Below are 15,947 nucleotides of genomic sequence, written 5' to 3'. Positions count from 1 at the left end.
AGCCCAGATTGAGGCACTGGCAATTCTGTTTGCTGAGAGCCCACTGCCCAGTTCACAGACGGTGTCTTTTTTCTGTCCTCACGTGGCCGAAGAGGAGAGAGAGTCCTCTTGGGGCTCTTTGGTAAAGGCAGGAAGCCCACTGGGAAGGGCCCCGTCCTCACATCCTAAGCACCTCCCGATGGCCCTACCTCCTCATGGCGTTACCACGGGCGGTGGTCTGCAACATGTGTGTTCAAGGGGGACACAAACATGCAGACCACAGCAACTGCTGGGCCGGGGCCGTTACCTGCAGTTCAGCACGCTGGGTCGGTCACTGCTGAATTACTCGAGCGACTCGTGAGCAGTTCCGGGGCCCGGTAATCACAAGCCTTAACAGTCCCCCTTTTACTTTGCCCCTGGGTCAATTATCGTGCTTTTTATTAGAATAAACCTCATTTAATTTTTTCACATTGTGACTACTGTGGTCCCGTTTTCTAAGAGTTCAGCTAATGAAAACGAGAGTGATTCCAATACCGACTGCAGTGTGACATGGAAATTGCTAGAAAAGAAGGTTAAATGACTCGTATTTTAAGGACAGATGGAAGGACAGGTACAGTGGGATTGGGGGTGCCAAGTAACCCGTGCGGACATGCGGAGCACAGTGCACCTTCTGCAGGAAGAGCCTGGAGCTGGGCGCGGCAAAGGGACGTTTACGGTGAAAGGCTGCTGCGGAGACCAGATCGCCTATGTTCGAGACGAGGCAGGCAGGCTTATCTCTCGGCGAAGAGACTATTTTCTCCAGGTCCCTAAAAGGACACCAATGCTCAGTTGACAAAGCAACTGCACAAATGAGTAGACGTCGTCCTATCTCTGTCTCAGCGCCACTGTGAAACCGAGTAGTTATCTCTGTTCTGACTCGGGCTACAACCAAAGTGCCTATTGTTGAAAGAGAGAATTTTCATGACAGATGTGTTGGCCCCTTACAGTGTAGACTTGACTCCGTCAGATCTTACCAATGACCGTGTTGAGTCGAACGGAGGCAACAAAAGGTGTTCTTTCTCGCTCTCCAGAACTTTGGTTTGAAAAACGAAATTTCCAATCATTCTCTTGAATTCTGTGAAGATTTTAAAGAAACCACAGAAAATAGGGGAAAAAAGATTCTCGATCTCTGAACACAAAGTAGACTGAGCAATTCTGCCTATTTTGGCAGACGCTGCAAATGTAAATCTCAGTCAGTTCCATTCAGTCTCTGTACGTCTCACAGAAGAAAAGGGGAGATTTAGTCGCTGGTGCCCTGCGCCCCGGGTACACGGCGCTAAGAGCAGACGTGGTTGACCTGTCTGCGATGCTGGGGCTCTCATCATGGAAGTTTCTCCTCTGAGGGGTTTTCCACTTTCCTCGAAATGTGCGGGAGCTGCCGATGATGTGCTGCACCGCCACGGAGCGGAAAGCCTCCTGCCGCGTGTGTCTGCAGGGAGCCGTCGCTGTCACCGTCGCTGTCACGAGCGGCCCAGTACGTCAACGCCTTTTGTTACACTGTCCCTCAGCAGACGCTCAGGATGGGGCCGTTGAAAACCACGTCCAGGACCCTCTTCGCGCGCTTCCTTTTAAGAAGCAGAGGGCCCCTGGGCCCCCAGGACAGCGTGGCCAGGTGAAGCACTGTCGGTGGCAGATGCTTTTCCGGCCCCGCGCCACAGAGAGGACCTCGTCACGTGCGTGTTCCATGTCACCCGTGAGCTCTGTGAGCCTAAGCATTCTCATCTCTCCCCAGATTCGGGCTGTCCCCAGCCATTTCTCCATCAACAAACAGGTGACCCTTGGCCAGCCAGCGGGGAGTCTGCAGCGGCAAATGGGGCTGTCGGGTCCCCTGCGCCGCGTCGGGGTCAGTGGCCAGAGACTGCCGCAGGCCGCAACGATGACTGGAGCTGGTGGCACCCACATGGCCGCAGGGTCCACTGGCAGACATGCAGCGATGGGGCCGGGCCTGGCGGCCAGGGCCAGGGCCAAAGCACACTGGTGACGACTGGGCTCTGCATTTGGCGAGCCCGGCGGTGGCTACTGGCTTTTGTCGTGGGAGGGTGGCCGCAGAGGCTCCTGACAGAGGTCAGGCTGAGAGCACACAGGCACGTGACCAGAAGGCCAATGACGGGGAGGGGAGTCACGCGGGCCGGCCACCAAACGCGGGCCACACAGCAGCTGCGGGGGCCGAGCCATCCGCCAGGGCCGTGGCATGAGAGCAGGCAAGGGTGCAGCGTCTGCCGTCGCAGTGCTCGTCCTCATGGCTTCAGGGATGAACTCTGCGGCGTTTGTCTGCGAAGCAGGCCACTGGGGACGGTGGCAGCTGCCACGGGCAGCTCCTGCTTTCCTCCTTGTCCCCAGCTGCCGCTGCTTGGCCAGGCTGTGTGTGGCGAAGTCGGAGTGGGGCCTTCTCTGGAGCCGGGGAGGGCCGCAAAGCCTGGGGCTCACCTCAGTCCTCTGGCCGGTGAGAGCCACTCTGCGCGGGGCTGCTCCTTTCTGGTGCCGAGCAGGGCTGGCTTGGGAAGGGATGATGTGGGCCACATGCAGTGACTTTTCTATCCTTTGAGGGCCACCCTTGGGGCGTCTTTGTTCCACGATGTTGCTCCAGTTTCTTAAGTGGACGCCAGGGCTCTCCCAGCGCTGTTGTCTCCGCAGGAGGCTCCCTAAACGTTGGTCCGGGCCGGGGTGCAGGGGCTGGGCTTGCCTGTGTCACTGTTTCTCGCCGCACCTGAGCCCCGAGATGACTGTAGTTCCGGCTAAGAGCTCAATGACAGTCCCGGGAAAGACCGGGAACCAGAGGCACAGGCGAGGCTGTGCTGATCTACAGAAACCCTACATTAGCCATCGCCGTAGCGGCCAGGTGTGCGGTTTGGATCGTGGCCACAAATAATGGAAACAACGTCCAGTCTCTCGAAGCTCCTGCCGCGGAAGTCACTGTGCAGCCCAGCATATCCCTCTTTCCCCAGAACAGGGGGGACGCCCCAGAGCTCAGCTCCAGCCACCCACCCGTGCTCTGGGCGCATCTCCCCCTGCCTCCTCGGGGCCTCGCCCCACCCTTGAGTCCCTGCGTCTCCCTCTCTGCCTCCAGGGTCCAGTTCAGTGTTTGAGACGTTCTCGTGATAACCGCGCCCTCGACTGGCACATCCCCCTCGTGGCTTCTCCAGCTGGTCTCCCTTCCTTCTAAGCCGACCTTAAAACAATTCTCTTCATTTCCTCAGGTCCCATTTGCAAACATCATGCTGCCCCTATGGGAAAGATTTGCATTCTGATTTCCCGGACTCCATGAACTTAACCGCGGGGGCTAGCGGCGTGTCCCACTGGACAGCCCAGTTCCCTCGGACTTGGCTCGAAGCTGAGATCCTCCTTCCCAAACCCGGCGTTCCCCCTGCTTCTCTTTCAGGAATGGCCCAGCATTTACAGTGCCGGAAGCCCTGCGGTCATTCTCTGTCACCTTGTGTCCGTCCTCATGAGCACCAAGCTAAGTTCCACCCACCTCCTTCTGCCGCTGTCACTCCCGGAACTCCAGGCTTGCATAATTCCTCACAGTCTCCTGAACAAACTTTTGAGAATCCCTTGCTTCTGGGATTTTTACATGCTCTTTTTTCACTCCATCCCCTTCCCCCACGAACTCCTCTAACTTTCTCAGAGGTTTTCCCTAAATACCCCAGACTGGGTTGGGTACCCCCACTCTGCAACCCCGTAACTTCTTGGGCTTATCCTTATCATAGAAGTTATCACTTCGTGTGGTAATGACTTCATTTTGTTTGTCTGGTATATTTTATAAATATATTTTGCTCCCTGTTATGTCCCCAACATCTAGGTCAGTACCTTTCACAGCTCTCACATAATAAATGTTAATTTGTGTTTATAAATACGTGATATGAGGCTATGTATTAGTTTTTTAGGCCTATCCTAATAAATTACCACAAATCTGGTGGCTTAAAACAACAGAAATATATTCTGTTCTAGGTCTGGAGATCAGAAGTTGGAAACCAAGGTGCCAGTGGGGTCTTGCTCTCTAGTGGAAAATCCTTTCTTGTCCTTCCAGTACATGGAGCCTCCGGCATTCTCTGGCTTGTGGCAGCAACATCGCATTCTCTAACTCCACCATGACTCCACGTAACCCTTCACGTGAACATATCCCCTGTGTCTGTGCCTCTTCTTTTCTGTCTCTTATGAGGATACACATGGTTGGATCTAGGGTTCACCCTAGTCCAGGATGAGCTCAAGATTCTTACCTTAATTACATCTGCAAATACCCTTATTCCCAATAAGGGCACATTCTGAGGTTCTGGATGGACATAATTTCAGGGGTCCTCTATTCGACCCACCACATTCTACACTCTGGCCTCTGACCTCATGTTTGTTCCCTGTGAAAAATACATTCACTCCATCTCCACATCCCCAAAGTCTTAACTCATGAACAACATCAGCTCTAAGTCCAAGGTCTTCTATAAATATTATCAGTTCAAAAGTTCCCCGGTTCCATCACCTACATCGTTTGAGTCAGGTATGAGTGAGACTCTAGGACCAACGCCCCCTACGCAAAATTCCTCTCCATCTGTGTACTTGTGAACTACAAGACAGACTATCTACTTCCAAGACATGATGGGTAGACGTTCTTACTCTGAAAGGGAGAAATTGGAAGGAACTGAGGGATCACTGGCCCCAGGAGGAAAATTCCTTTAGGTTTCAAGACCTGCGAATTGTCCTCCATGGCTTAAGGCTCCTGCCTCAGGTCACACAGCCAACTCCATCAGCTCCTGCCCCCACAGCAATCCCACTGTCCTCTGCACCCCCAGGAGCTGTTCCCGTGCCCTCAGCCCCTGGGCTTCCATGTCCCTCCTGCTCCTTGAAGAAGAGCACCTGTTTGCAGCCTTGCAGCTCATGTCCTATTTATTGAATTTTGGAAAGCTGACCTTTTTTTTTTTCTTTAATTCTGTTCAGTTACTGTCCTTCCTGTTACAACATGGAAGTGTTTCTACTGGCATTCCCAAAAGCCTATGGTCCCCCCCATGTATGTCACAAAGGGATCCATTCATTAAACAAGATTTCCCCTGAATAACCCCATCCCTATCCCAGAATCCTTCTGATGGCTAATTGGATCCAAGCCACATACCTGATCTCTTCAACAAAAGGTTTTGCAGCCATACCCTTGGCCTTCTTTCCAGAACACTTTTACTCAACAGTGAACTTCTTAATTCAGCATCCTTCACAATCGGAATAGTTTGAGAACCTCTCAAATCATCAAATGTTGGTTCTTCTTTGTTTAACATTTTTCCCTCAAATTCTCATTCTTCTCTCATTTGACTATAAGCAACAAGGGGAAAACAGGCTGCAACTTTCATACTTTGCTTGAAAATCTCACAAAATATCCAAGTTCAGCATTTACAAATTCTGCTTTCCAACCAACAGTAGAACACAATCCAGCCAAGTTCTCTGCCACTTGATAAAAACAACAGTTTTTTTCCTCCAGTTTTAAATGATATGTACCTCATTTCCTTCAGAGATCTCGCCAGAAACACAATCAACTTTTGTCTTTCTACCAACAGTCTCTTCAAGGCAGTCTGGGATATTTCTGTCATGTCTCCCCAAACTCTTCCATTATCTAGTCCTAATTATGAAGGAATTAGGAATTCCTAATTCTGCTTCCACACTTGTAAGTATTTGTGACAGCAGCTCTTCACCACTTGGGGCCAAAAAAAAAAAAAAAAAAAGCATCGTAAGTTTCTAGAAGAGAAACAACCAATAAGACATATGTATCCTGACACTCTGCTGTGGTCAACAGGCAGAATTTCTTCTAGATTTCAAGGAAATCTCAGTTTTGCTCTAAAATCTCCCAACTGATTCAATAAAGCCCGCATATTATCAAAGATAGTCTTTAAAATCAACAGACTGTGGATGTTAACCACAACTACAAGATGCCTTCACGATACTACCGAAATTTGTGCTAAATTAAATAACTTGAAACCATAGCCAAGCCAAGCTGGCATATTAAGCAAGTATGTCACTAGTGAGGTAGTAAGTAGCACAGAGGATTTCGTTCTCTCTGACTTATGTGGTCATTTATATGATAACATGAAGATATTGACTCACAACATGAATATGTTAGACCACAATTCGATAGAAAACATACTTAGAGAGAATCACCTATGGAAATGCAAACTTTATGATTTCCTTCATCAAAGAGTAAGAGAACCCCACAGAATTATCACATATTAGCTATTGTTATCACTTTGCACTGCTTCCCCTGGCTGGTGAATTAAAAGAAGTGAGGAGGATAGGGCAAAATGAAGGGTCAGCCCCCGTTCTGTGCCTCAGTTGCTTGAAATAGGGCCCACGTTAAAATGTTACATTCTGGGGGGCGCCTGGGTGGCTCAGTCAGTTAAGCGTCTGCCTTCAGCTCCGGTCATGATCCCAGCATCCTGGGATGGAGCCCCATGTCAGGCTCTCTGCTCAGCAGGGAGTTTACTTCTCCCTCTCCACACCCCCTCTCTCTTTGTCAAATAAATAAATAAGATTAAAAAATAAAATAAAATAAACTGTTACATTCTGGGATGGGAAAGAAGCAAGATGGCGGAGAACTGGCAGGCTGAGATGACATCAGGTCGCAGGAGTTCAGCGAGATAGTTATCAAACCATTCCAAACACCTACAAACCCAACAGGAGATCAAAGAGAAGAACAGCAGCAATTCTAGAAAGAGAAAATCTACCACTTTATGAAAGGTGGGACATGTGGAGAAGTGAATCCAAAAGCACAGGAAGATAGACCACGGGAGGAGGGGCCAACTCCTGGCAAGCAGCAGAGCAACAGAGCACAAAATCCAAACGTTTAGAAGTCTGCTCCACTGAGGGATGTTGTTCCAGAGGCTAAGCAGGGGTGGAGCCCTCACAGGGACAGTGTGGTGTCTGGTCCCATGGGGTCACAGAAGGATGGGGATGTCTGAGTGCAGCAGAGCTTGCAGGTATTAGAGTGGGGAAGCCGGTTGCAGAGACAGAGCCAAGGACTGAGCTCTCAGCTCCATGATACCTTAAACTGTGATCCGTGGCACGGTCAGGCCACTGCTTTTTGAGCAGGGACCCCACAAGTGGCAGATCCAGGGAGACCTACCCGAAGAGCAGAATTGCAGGAATCAATTGGGTTTGGACACCAAATGGGGCCATGCGCCAGAGATAGAAACACTCGGTCACAGGCCAGGGGAGCTCGGAGCCTGGCCGGAGACCAGGGAGACGGGAGGGACTGACAGCGTTTCTCCGAGGGCGCACTGAGGAGTGGGGCCGAGCTCTCGGCTCCTCCAGTCAGAGACTGGGCGGCCGCCATCTTCATTCCCGTCCTCCAAAGCGGTACGGAAAGCGCTCAGGGAACAAAAGCTCCCAGCACAACCCGGAGCAGTTCGCTTAGCCCAGCCCCTGGCAAGGGCGGTGCTGTTCTGCCTCGGGCAAAGACACCTGAGAGTCACGGCAACAGGCCCCTCCCACAGAAGATCAGCAAGAACGTCCAGCCAAGACCAAGCTCACTGATGAGAACTGCAGGACTCCAGAGCTAGGGGAAAGCAACATGTAGAATTCATGGCTTTTTCCCCATGATCCTATAGAATTGCAAAGTTAAATTTATTTTATTATATTTTTTCTTATTCTATTTTTTCTTAAATTTTCCTCTTTTAACTTTTTTAAACTCCTTTATCTTATCAATACCTTTTCAAAAATGCCCTTTTAAATTTTCACTGTTATACCCCTATTTTATCCCTTTATTGTATTTAACCTTAATTTTTGTATACATACAGGGTTTTTTTTTTTAATTTTGGATATGGTTTCTTCTAATAGATCAAAATATAGCTTAAATCTAGCTTCACCCTGATCATATCCTCTATTCTTTTTTTTTCCAACCAACATCTCTTATCAATTCATTTTTTAGAATCTTCTTTAATTTTCATGTTTATAACCATATTCCATTCCTTTATCATGTTTACCCTTATTTTTGTATATATATAAGTTTCTCTTTAATATTTTGGGAAGTAGTTTCTTCTAAGAGGCCAGAATACACCCAAAATCAAGTGGGTGTCTCTGTTCTAGTCACCAGTCTAATATATATATTTTTTATTTTTTTTTATTTTTCCACCCTTTCTTCTCCCCCTAGTTTTGGGTCTGTCCTGATTTGTTTAGGATATACGTTTCTGGGGTCTTTGCCACCCTTTTAGTATTTTACGCTCTCATTCATATATTCTTATCTGAATAAAATGATAAGTTGGAAAAACCACCAAAAAAAGGAGCAAGAGGCAGGACAAACAGCTAGGGACCTAATCAATATGGACACTGGTAATATGTCAGAACTAGAGTTCAGAATGATGATTATCAAGGTGCTAGCTGGGCTCAAAAAAGGCATGGAAGATATTAGAGAATCCCTTTCGGAAAAATAAAATCCCTTTATGGAGAAATAAAAGAACTAAAATCTAACCAAGTTGAAATCAAAAAAGCTATTAATGAGGTGCAATAAAAAATGGAGGCTTTACTGATAGAATAAATGAGACAGAAGAGAGAATTAGTGATGTAGAAGACCAAAGGATGGAGACTAAAGAAGCTGAGCAAAAGAGAGACAAACAACTACTGGAACACAAGGTGGATATTTGATAAGTGATACCGTAAGATGAAACAATATTAGAATAATTAGGATCCCAGAAGAAGAAGAAAGAGAGGGGTAGAAGGTATATTGGAGCAAATTATAATAGAGAATCTCCGTAACTTGGCAAAGGGAACAAACATCAAAATGCAGGAGGCACAGAGAACCCCCTCAAAATCAATAAAAATAGGTCCACACCTCATCATCTAATAGTAAAACTTATAAGTCTGAGTGACAAAGAAAAAATCCGGAAAGCATCAAGCGAAAAGAGGTCTGTAACATACAATGGTAGAAATATTAGATTGACAGCAGATTTACCCACAGAGACCAGACAGGCCAGATAGGACTGGCATGATATATTTAGAGCATTAAATGAAAAATATATGCAACCAAGAATACTATATCCAGGTTAGGCTGTCATTGAAAACAGAAGGAGAAATAAAAAGCTTCCATGGCAGGGGTGCCTGGGTGGCTCAGTGGGTTAAGCCTCTGCCTTTGGCTCAGGGCGTGATCCCAGGGTCCTGGGATCGAGCCCCACATCGGGCTCTCTGCTCAGCAGGGAACCTGCTTCCTCCTCTCTGTCTCTGCCTGCCTCTCTGCTTACTTGTGATCTCTATCAAATAAAGAAAAAAAATCTTTAAAAAAAAAAAGCTTCCATGGCAAACAAAAATTGAAAGAATTTGCAAACCCCAAACCAACCCTACAGGAAATATTGAAAGGGGGCCTCTAAGCAAAGAGAGAGCCTAAAAGTAACAGACCAGAAAGGAACAGAGACAATATACAGTAACAGTCACCTTGCAGGCAATATAATGGCAATACATTCATATCTTTTAATAGTTACCCTGAATGTAAATGGGCTAAATGCCCCAATAAAAAGACACAGGGTATGAAACTGGATAAAAAAACAAGACCCATCAATAGGCCATCTACAAGAAACTCATTTTAGACCCAAAGACACCTCCAGATTTAAAGTGACGGGGTGGAAAACAATTTACCATGATAATGGATATCAAAAGAAAGCTGCGGTGGCAATCCTTATATCAGATATTTTAGATTTTAAGCCAAAGACTATAATGGGAGATGAGGAAGGACAATATATCATACTTAAAGTGTCTGTCCAACAAGAAGATCTAACAATTTTAAATATCTTCACCCCCAACAAAGGAGCAGCCAATTATATAAATCAATTAATAACAAAATCAAAGAAACACATTGATAATAATACAATAATAGTAGGGGACTTAAACTCCCCCCTCACTGAAACAGACAGATCATCTAAGCAAAAGATCAACAAGGAAATAGAAGCTTTAAATGACACACTGGACCAGATGGACATCACAAATATATTCAGAACATTCCATCCCAAAGCCACAGAAGACACATTCTTCTCTAGTGCACATGGAACATTCTCCAGAATAGATCAGATTCTGGGTCACAAATCATGTCTCAACTGGTTCCAAAAGATTGGGATCATTCCCTGCATATTTTCAGACCAAAATGCTCTGAAGCTAGAACTCAATCACGAGAGGAAAGTTGGAAAGAACCCAAATACATGGAGGCTAAGAACATCCTAATAAAGAATGAATGGGTCAACCAGGAAATCAAAGGAGAATTGAAAAAATTCATGGAAACAAATGAAAATGAAAACCCAACTGCTCAAAATCTTCGGCACACAGCAAAAGTCCTGAAAGGAAAGTATATAGCAAACAAGCCTTTCTCAAGAAACAAGAAAGGTCTCAAGTACACAATTTAACCCTACACCTAAAGGAGCTAGAGAAAGAACAGCAAAGAAAGCCCAAATCCAGCAGGAGAGAGAAATAATAAAGATCAGAGCAGAAATCAATGAAATAGAAACCAAAAGAACATTAAACAGATCAATGAAACTAGGAGCTGGTTCTTTGAAAGAATTAATAAGATTGATAAACCCCTGGCCACACTTATCAAAAAGAAAAGAGAAAGGACCCAAATTAACAAAATCATGAATGAAAGAAGAGAGATCACAACCAACACCAAAGAAATACAAACATTTATAAGAACATATTATGAGCAGCTATACACCAGCAAATTTGAGAATCTGGAAGAAATGGATGCATTCCTAGAGACATATAAACTACCACAACTCAACCAGGAGGAAACAGAAAACCTGAATAGATCCATAACCAGTAAAGAGATTGAAGCAGTCATCAAAAATCTCCAAACAGACAAGAGCCCAGGGCCAGACAGCTTCCCAGGGGAAATCTACCAAACCCTTAAAGAATTAATACCTGGTCTCCTGAAACTGTTCCAAAAAACACCAATGGAAGGAAAACTTTCAAACTCATTTTATGAGGCCAGCATTACCAAAGACCCCATCAAAAAGGAGAATTACAGACCAATATCCTTGATGAACACAGATGCAAAAATTCTCACCAAAATACTAGCCAATAGGATCCAACAGCACATTGAAAGGATTATCTACCACTACCAAGTAGGATTTATTCCTGGGCTCCAAGGTTGGTTCAACATCTGCAAATCATTCAGTGTGATACGATACATTAATAAAAGAAAGAACAGAACCATATGATATCCTCAATAGATGCTGAAAAATCATTTGACAAATATAGCATCCTTTCTTTATCAAAACTCTTCATGTTGTAGGGATAGAGGATACATACCTCAATATCATCAAAGTCATCTAGAAAAACCCACAGGGAATATCATTCTCAATAGAATGATATTGAATAGGAAAAAACTGAGAGCTTTTCCCCTTAAGGTCAGGAACACGGCAGGGATGTCCACTGTCACCACTGCTATTCAACATAGTACTAGAAGTCTTAGCTTCAGCAATCAGACAACAAAAAGAAATAAATGTCATCCAAATCAGCACAGAAGTAGTAAAACTCTCACTCTTTGCAGATGACATGATACTTTATGCAGAAAACACAGAAGACTCCACTCCAAAACAGTTGGAACTCATACAGGAATTCAGTAAAGTGTCAGGATATAAAATCAATGCACAGAAATCAGCTGCATTTCTATACAACAGCAAGAGAGAAGAAAGAGAAATTAAGGAGTCAATCCCACTTAGAATTACACCCAAAACCATAAGATACCTAGGAATAAACCTAACCAAGAGGCAAAGAATCTGTATTCAGAAAACTATAAAGTTTTCATGAAAGAAACTGAGGAAGACACAAAGAAATGGAAAAATATTCCATGCTCATGGATTGGAAGAACAAATATTGTGAAAATGTTGATGCTACCTAAAGCAATCTACACATTGAATGCAATCTCTATCAAAACACCATCATTTTTTTCAAATAAATGGAACAAATAATCCTAAAATTTATATGGAACCAGAAAAGGCCCCAAATAGCCAGAGGAATGTTGAAAACAAAAGCCAAAGTTGGTGGCATCACAATTGCAGACTTCAAGCTCTATTACAAAGCTGTCATCATCAAGACAGTATGGTACTGGCACAAAAACAGACACATAGATCAATGGAACAGAATAGAGAGCCCAGAAATAGACCCTCAACTCTATGGTCAACTAATCTTTGACAAAGCAAGAAAAAATGTCCAATGGAAGATAGACAGTCTATTCAACATATGTTGGGAAAATTGGACATCCACATGCAGAAGAATGAAACTGGACCATTTTCTTACTCCACATACAAAAAAATAGACTTAAAATGGAGGAAAGACCTCAATGTGAGAAAGGAATCCATCAAAATCCTTGAGAAGAACACAGGCAGCAACCTCTTCGACCTCAGCCACAGCAACTTCTTCCTAGAAACATTGCCAAAGCAACGGGAAGCAAGGGCAAAAATTAACTACTGGGACTTTATCAAGATCAAAAGCTTTTGCACAGCAAAGGGAATGGTTGACAAAGCCAAAAGACTACTGACAGAATGGGAGAAGATATTTGCAAATGTCGTAATAGAAAAAGGGCTAGTATCCAAAATATAGTAAGAACTTATCAAACTCAACTCCCAAAGGACAAATAATCCAGTCAAGAAATGGGCAGAGGACATGAACAGACATTTCTGCAAAGACATCCAAATGGCCAACAGACACATGAAGAAATGCTCTATATCACTCGGCATCAGGGAAATACAAATCAAAACCACAATGAGATACAACCTCATTCCAGTCAGAATGGCTAAAATTAACAAGTCAGGAAATGACAGATGTTGGCGAGGTTGTGGAGAAAGGGGAACCCTCCTACACTGCTGGTGGGAATGCAAGCTGGTGCAGCCACTCTGGAAACCAGTATGGAGGTTCCTCAAAAAGTTGAAAATAGAGCTACCCTACAACCCAGGAATCACACTACTGGGTATTTACCCTAAAGATACAGATATAGTGATCAGAAGAGGCATGTGCACCCAAATGTTTATAGCAGCAGTGTCTACAATAGCCAAACTATGGAAAGAGCCTAGATGTCCATCAACAGATGAATGGATAAAGAAGATGTGGTATATATACACAATGGAATACTATGCAGCCATCAAAAGAAATGAAATCTTGCCATTTGCAACGACGTGGATGGAACTAGAGGGGTTTATGCTGAGCAAAATAAGTCAGTCGGAGAAAGACAATTATCATATGATCTCCCTGATATGAGGAAATAGAGAGGCAACGTGGGGGTTTGGGGGGTAGGAAAAGAACAAATGAAACAAGATGGGATCTGGAGGGAGACAAACCATAAGAGACTCTTAATCTCACAAAACAAACTGAGGGCTGTTGGGGGGTGGAGGGCAGGGAGAGGGGGGTGGGCTTATGGACATTGGGGAGGGTCTGTGCCATGGTGTGTGCTGTGAAGTGTGTAAACCTGATGATTCATAGACCTGTACCCCTGGGGCAAATAATACATTATATGTTAATATAAAATAATTTTTTAAATAAATAAATAAATAAATACTTTACATTCTGTACTTTATTGCCAGAATACTGCAGCTGAAGCATTCCTTTAAATTCTAACATACCAGTAGGAAAAGCATTTCCATATGTCTCAAATTATAGTTGGAAGTACTAAATAATAATGGTACTTGTAGTTACTAGAACATTGCCTTAGTGGGCTGCTCTGTATTTTATTAAGGTGGTTTTCTAAGAGTTTTCTTACAAATTCTTTGATTTTCATTTGGTTATCATCAGTTTAAAATATGGGTTACATATGTGTTCCTGATAGAGTTAAGTAAATATCGGCAGGACCATGTAGAAGGAGACTTTGACAACATTAGGGGAGGCCACTCGTCACTCAGGGGAAGCCAGCCAACTTCCCTGAAAAAAAAAAAAAAAAACCACACACACGACAAAACGAGCCCCTTCCTCCCGGCAGCTGTGTGTCAGGGCCTGGCTCCAGCCGCATCAGCTCAGAACGTCCCACTTCTTCAGTGTCCGGGGATTGATTCAACTGAAGAAGCTGAGCGAAGGCTAATGAAGCTCACAAGAAAACACATTCACAAAGCCAGAATATCAAAGTATTAATGTAAAATAAAAGCACACTGAGTGAACTAGATGTGGCTTCCACCCGACTACCCCTGCGTCTGCAGGAAAGCTTCCTGATGCTAATCGAATGCGATCAAGGGAAACGGAAAGAATAGAATGCTGAGTGGACTTAAGGCTTCACTGAACTAATGCTTCCATTTCTGCAGCAGGGATTTACCTGTCAGAAGAACCAAAGGCTTGCGTCTATCCGTCTAAACCCCTTTTTCCCAGAAAGAGCTTGGATAGCCCGTTGCCAATATCAAGATCCAGGGCTCTGCTCCCATGTTACTAAGGCGGTTGACTTTCACGTACAATCTAACTGACATATTCTTCAGGGACATTAACTTTCTCAGTGTGGTTACAGTTGATAGTCACGCTGGTCTGTGAGCCAGTCATTTTCTGCAGGAGGGACTAGTAGTCATTATAATGACCCCATCTGAGCACATGCCCTTCATAGCCTCCTTGAGTTTCAGGAGATCCTTTGACTAGTCCCAACCAACAAACTTCCCATGGCAGAGTCATGTGTCACCTGTAGATTGGAACATTTAAATTCCAGTGTCAAACTCTCCTGAGTTCCCTTTATCTTCCAAGACACCCAACTATTGCTCTAGAAAACGTCTGCTCCAGGTCCCGAGAGGAGGAACACTTACCTGTCCAACCACGGCCCTGAAGCATGTACACTCTCATGTGTATATATATGTATGTACACCTTGAACTGCCACAGAAGACTCATTATTTCAAATATTTCCACACAATCACGATTGTTAAATAATCTGAAACTTTCAAATCAAGCTTCAGCTTCATTTACAATGTTCTTCTATCACGAGGACTAAGAAGGGTCTTGTCTATGCCCAATTAGTATTTTATTTGTCTCTTGGGGTCCAAAAGATCAGTAAAGATTAGTTCCTCCTATCTTAGATGTGACATGGTTCCCTTCTTCTCCAGCCACCAGACTTGACCATCAACCCTAATCCTCAAACACCAGGAAAGGTGTCCCAAATGCTGATCATATCTGGATTTCTCCTCCAATGAAGGAAAACTTTGTGCATGCAGATAAGTGAGAAGGGACGCTTGAGAGTCTCTCCCCCAATGGCAGCTCAGCACCACCATCTTTTTCTCCTCTGTGATGAAAAACAAAACAAAACAAAAAAATGGGGAAGAAACTTTGGAAGGAACTTTCAGATCCAAGACTCTAATTTTGCTATAGTTGAATCAAGATACTGCTTTGACCCTTCCCAACCCCCAGGAAAAGTTCACCTCTCTGTATAGATAAAGGAAGGAGATGAGGCATTTTGGTTAAAGTACTTAAGACCTGTGAGTACTATAGAAATGTGATCTCTCATTATTAGGGACTTTCAATTCATAAGTCAGAAATGTAATCAGGATGTACTTCAGGAGCACCTGGGTGGCTCAGTGGGTTAAGCCTCTGCCTTCAGCTCAGGTCATGGTCCCAAGGTCCTGGGATCTAGCCCTACATCAGGCTCCCTGCTTGGCAGGGAACCTGCTTCCCCCTCTCCCACTCCCCCTGCTTATCTTCTCTCTCTTGCTATCTCTTTCTCTGTCAAATAAATAAATTTAAAAATATATATATGTATATATATACATATACTTCAGTGTATAATTTTCAGTGTGATTGTATTTGAAGTTGTAATTATACAAGGGAAATTAACATCCCCTTTTAGCTCTTTGCTTTCCTTTGAGGTGACTTACTTACATGCTCCAGAAATTAAGGCTTTAAATAACAATCACCACAGAAGAGAGGACTGCTGGACAGAAGGCCTTGGGGACATTGCCACCAAGTCACCAAGTCCTTCATCTGTGTCTCTGGTCGGCATCCCATGGACGCTGGCAGCCGGCAGAAGGCCCAT

Source organism: Lutra lutra, chromosome 15 (genome assembly GCF_902655055.1).
Source record: "Lutra lutra chromosome 15, mLutLut1.2, whole genome shotgun sequence".
NCBI lineage: Eukaryota > Metazoa > Chordata > Mammalia > Carnivora > Mustelidae > Lutra > Lutra lutra.
Note: the sequence above shows the minus strand (reverse complement) of the source record.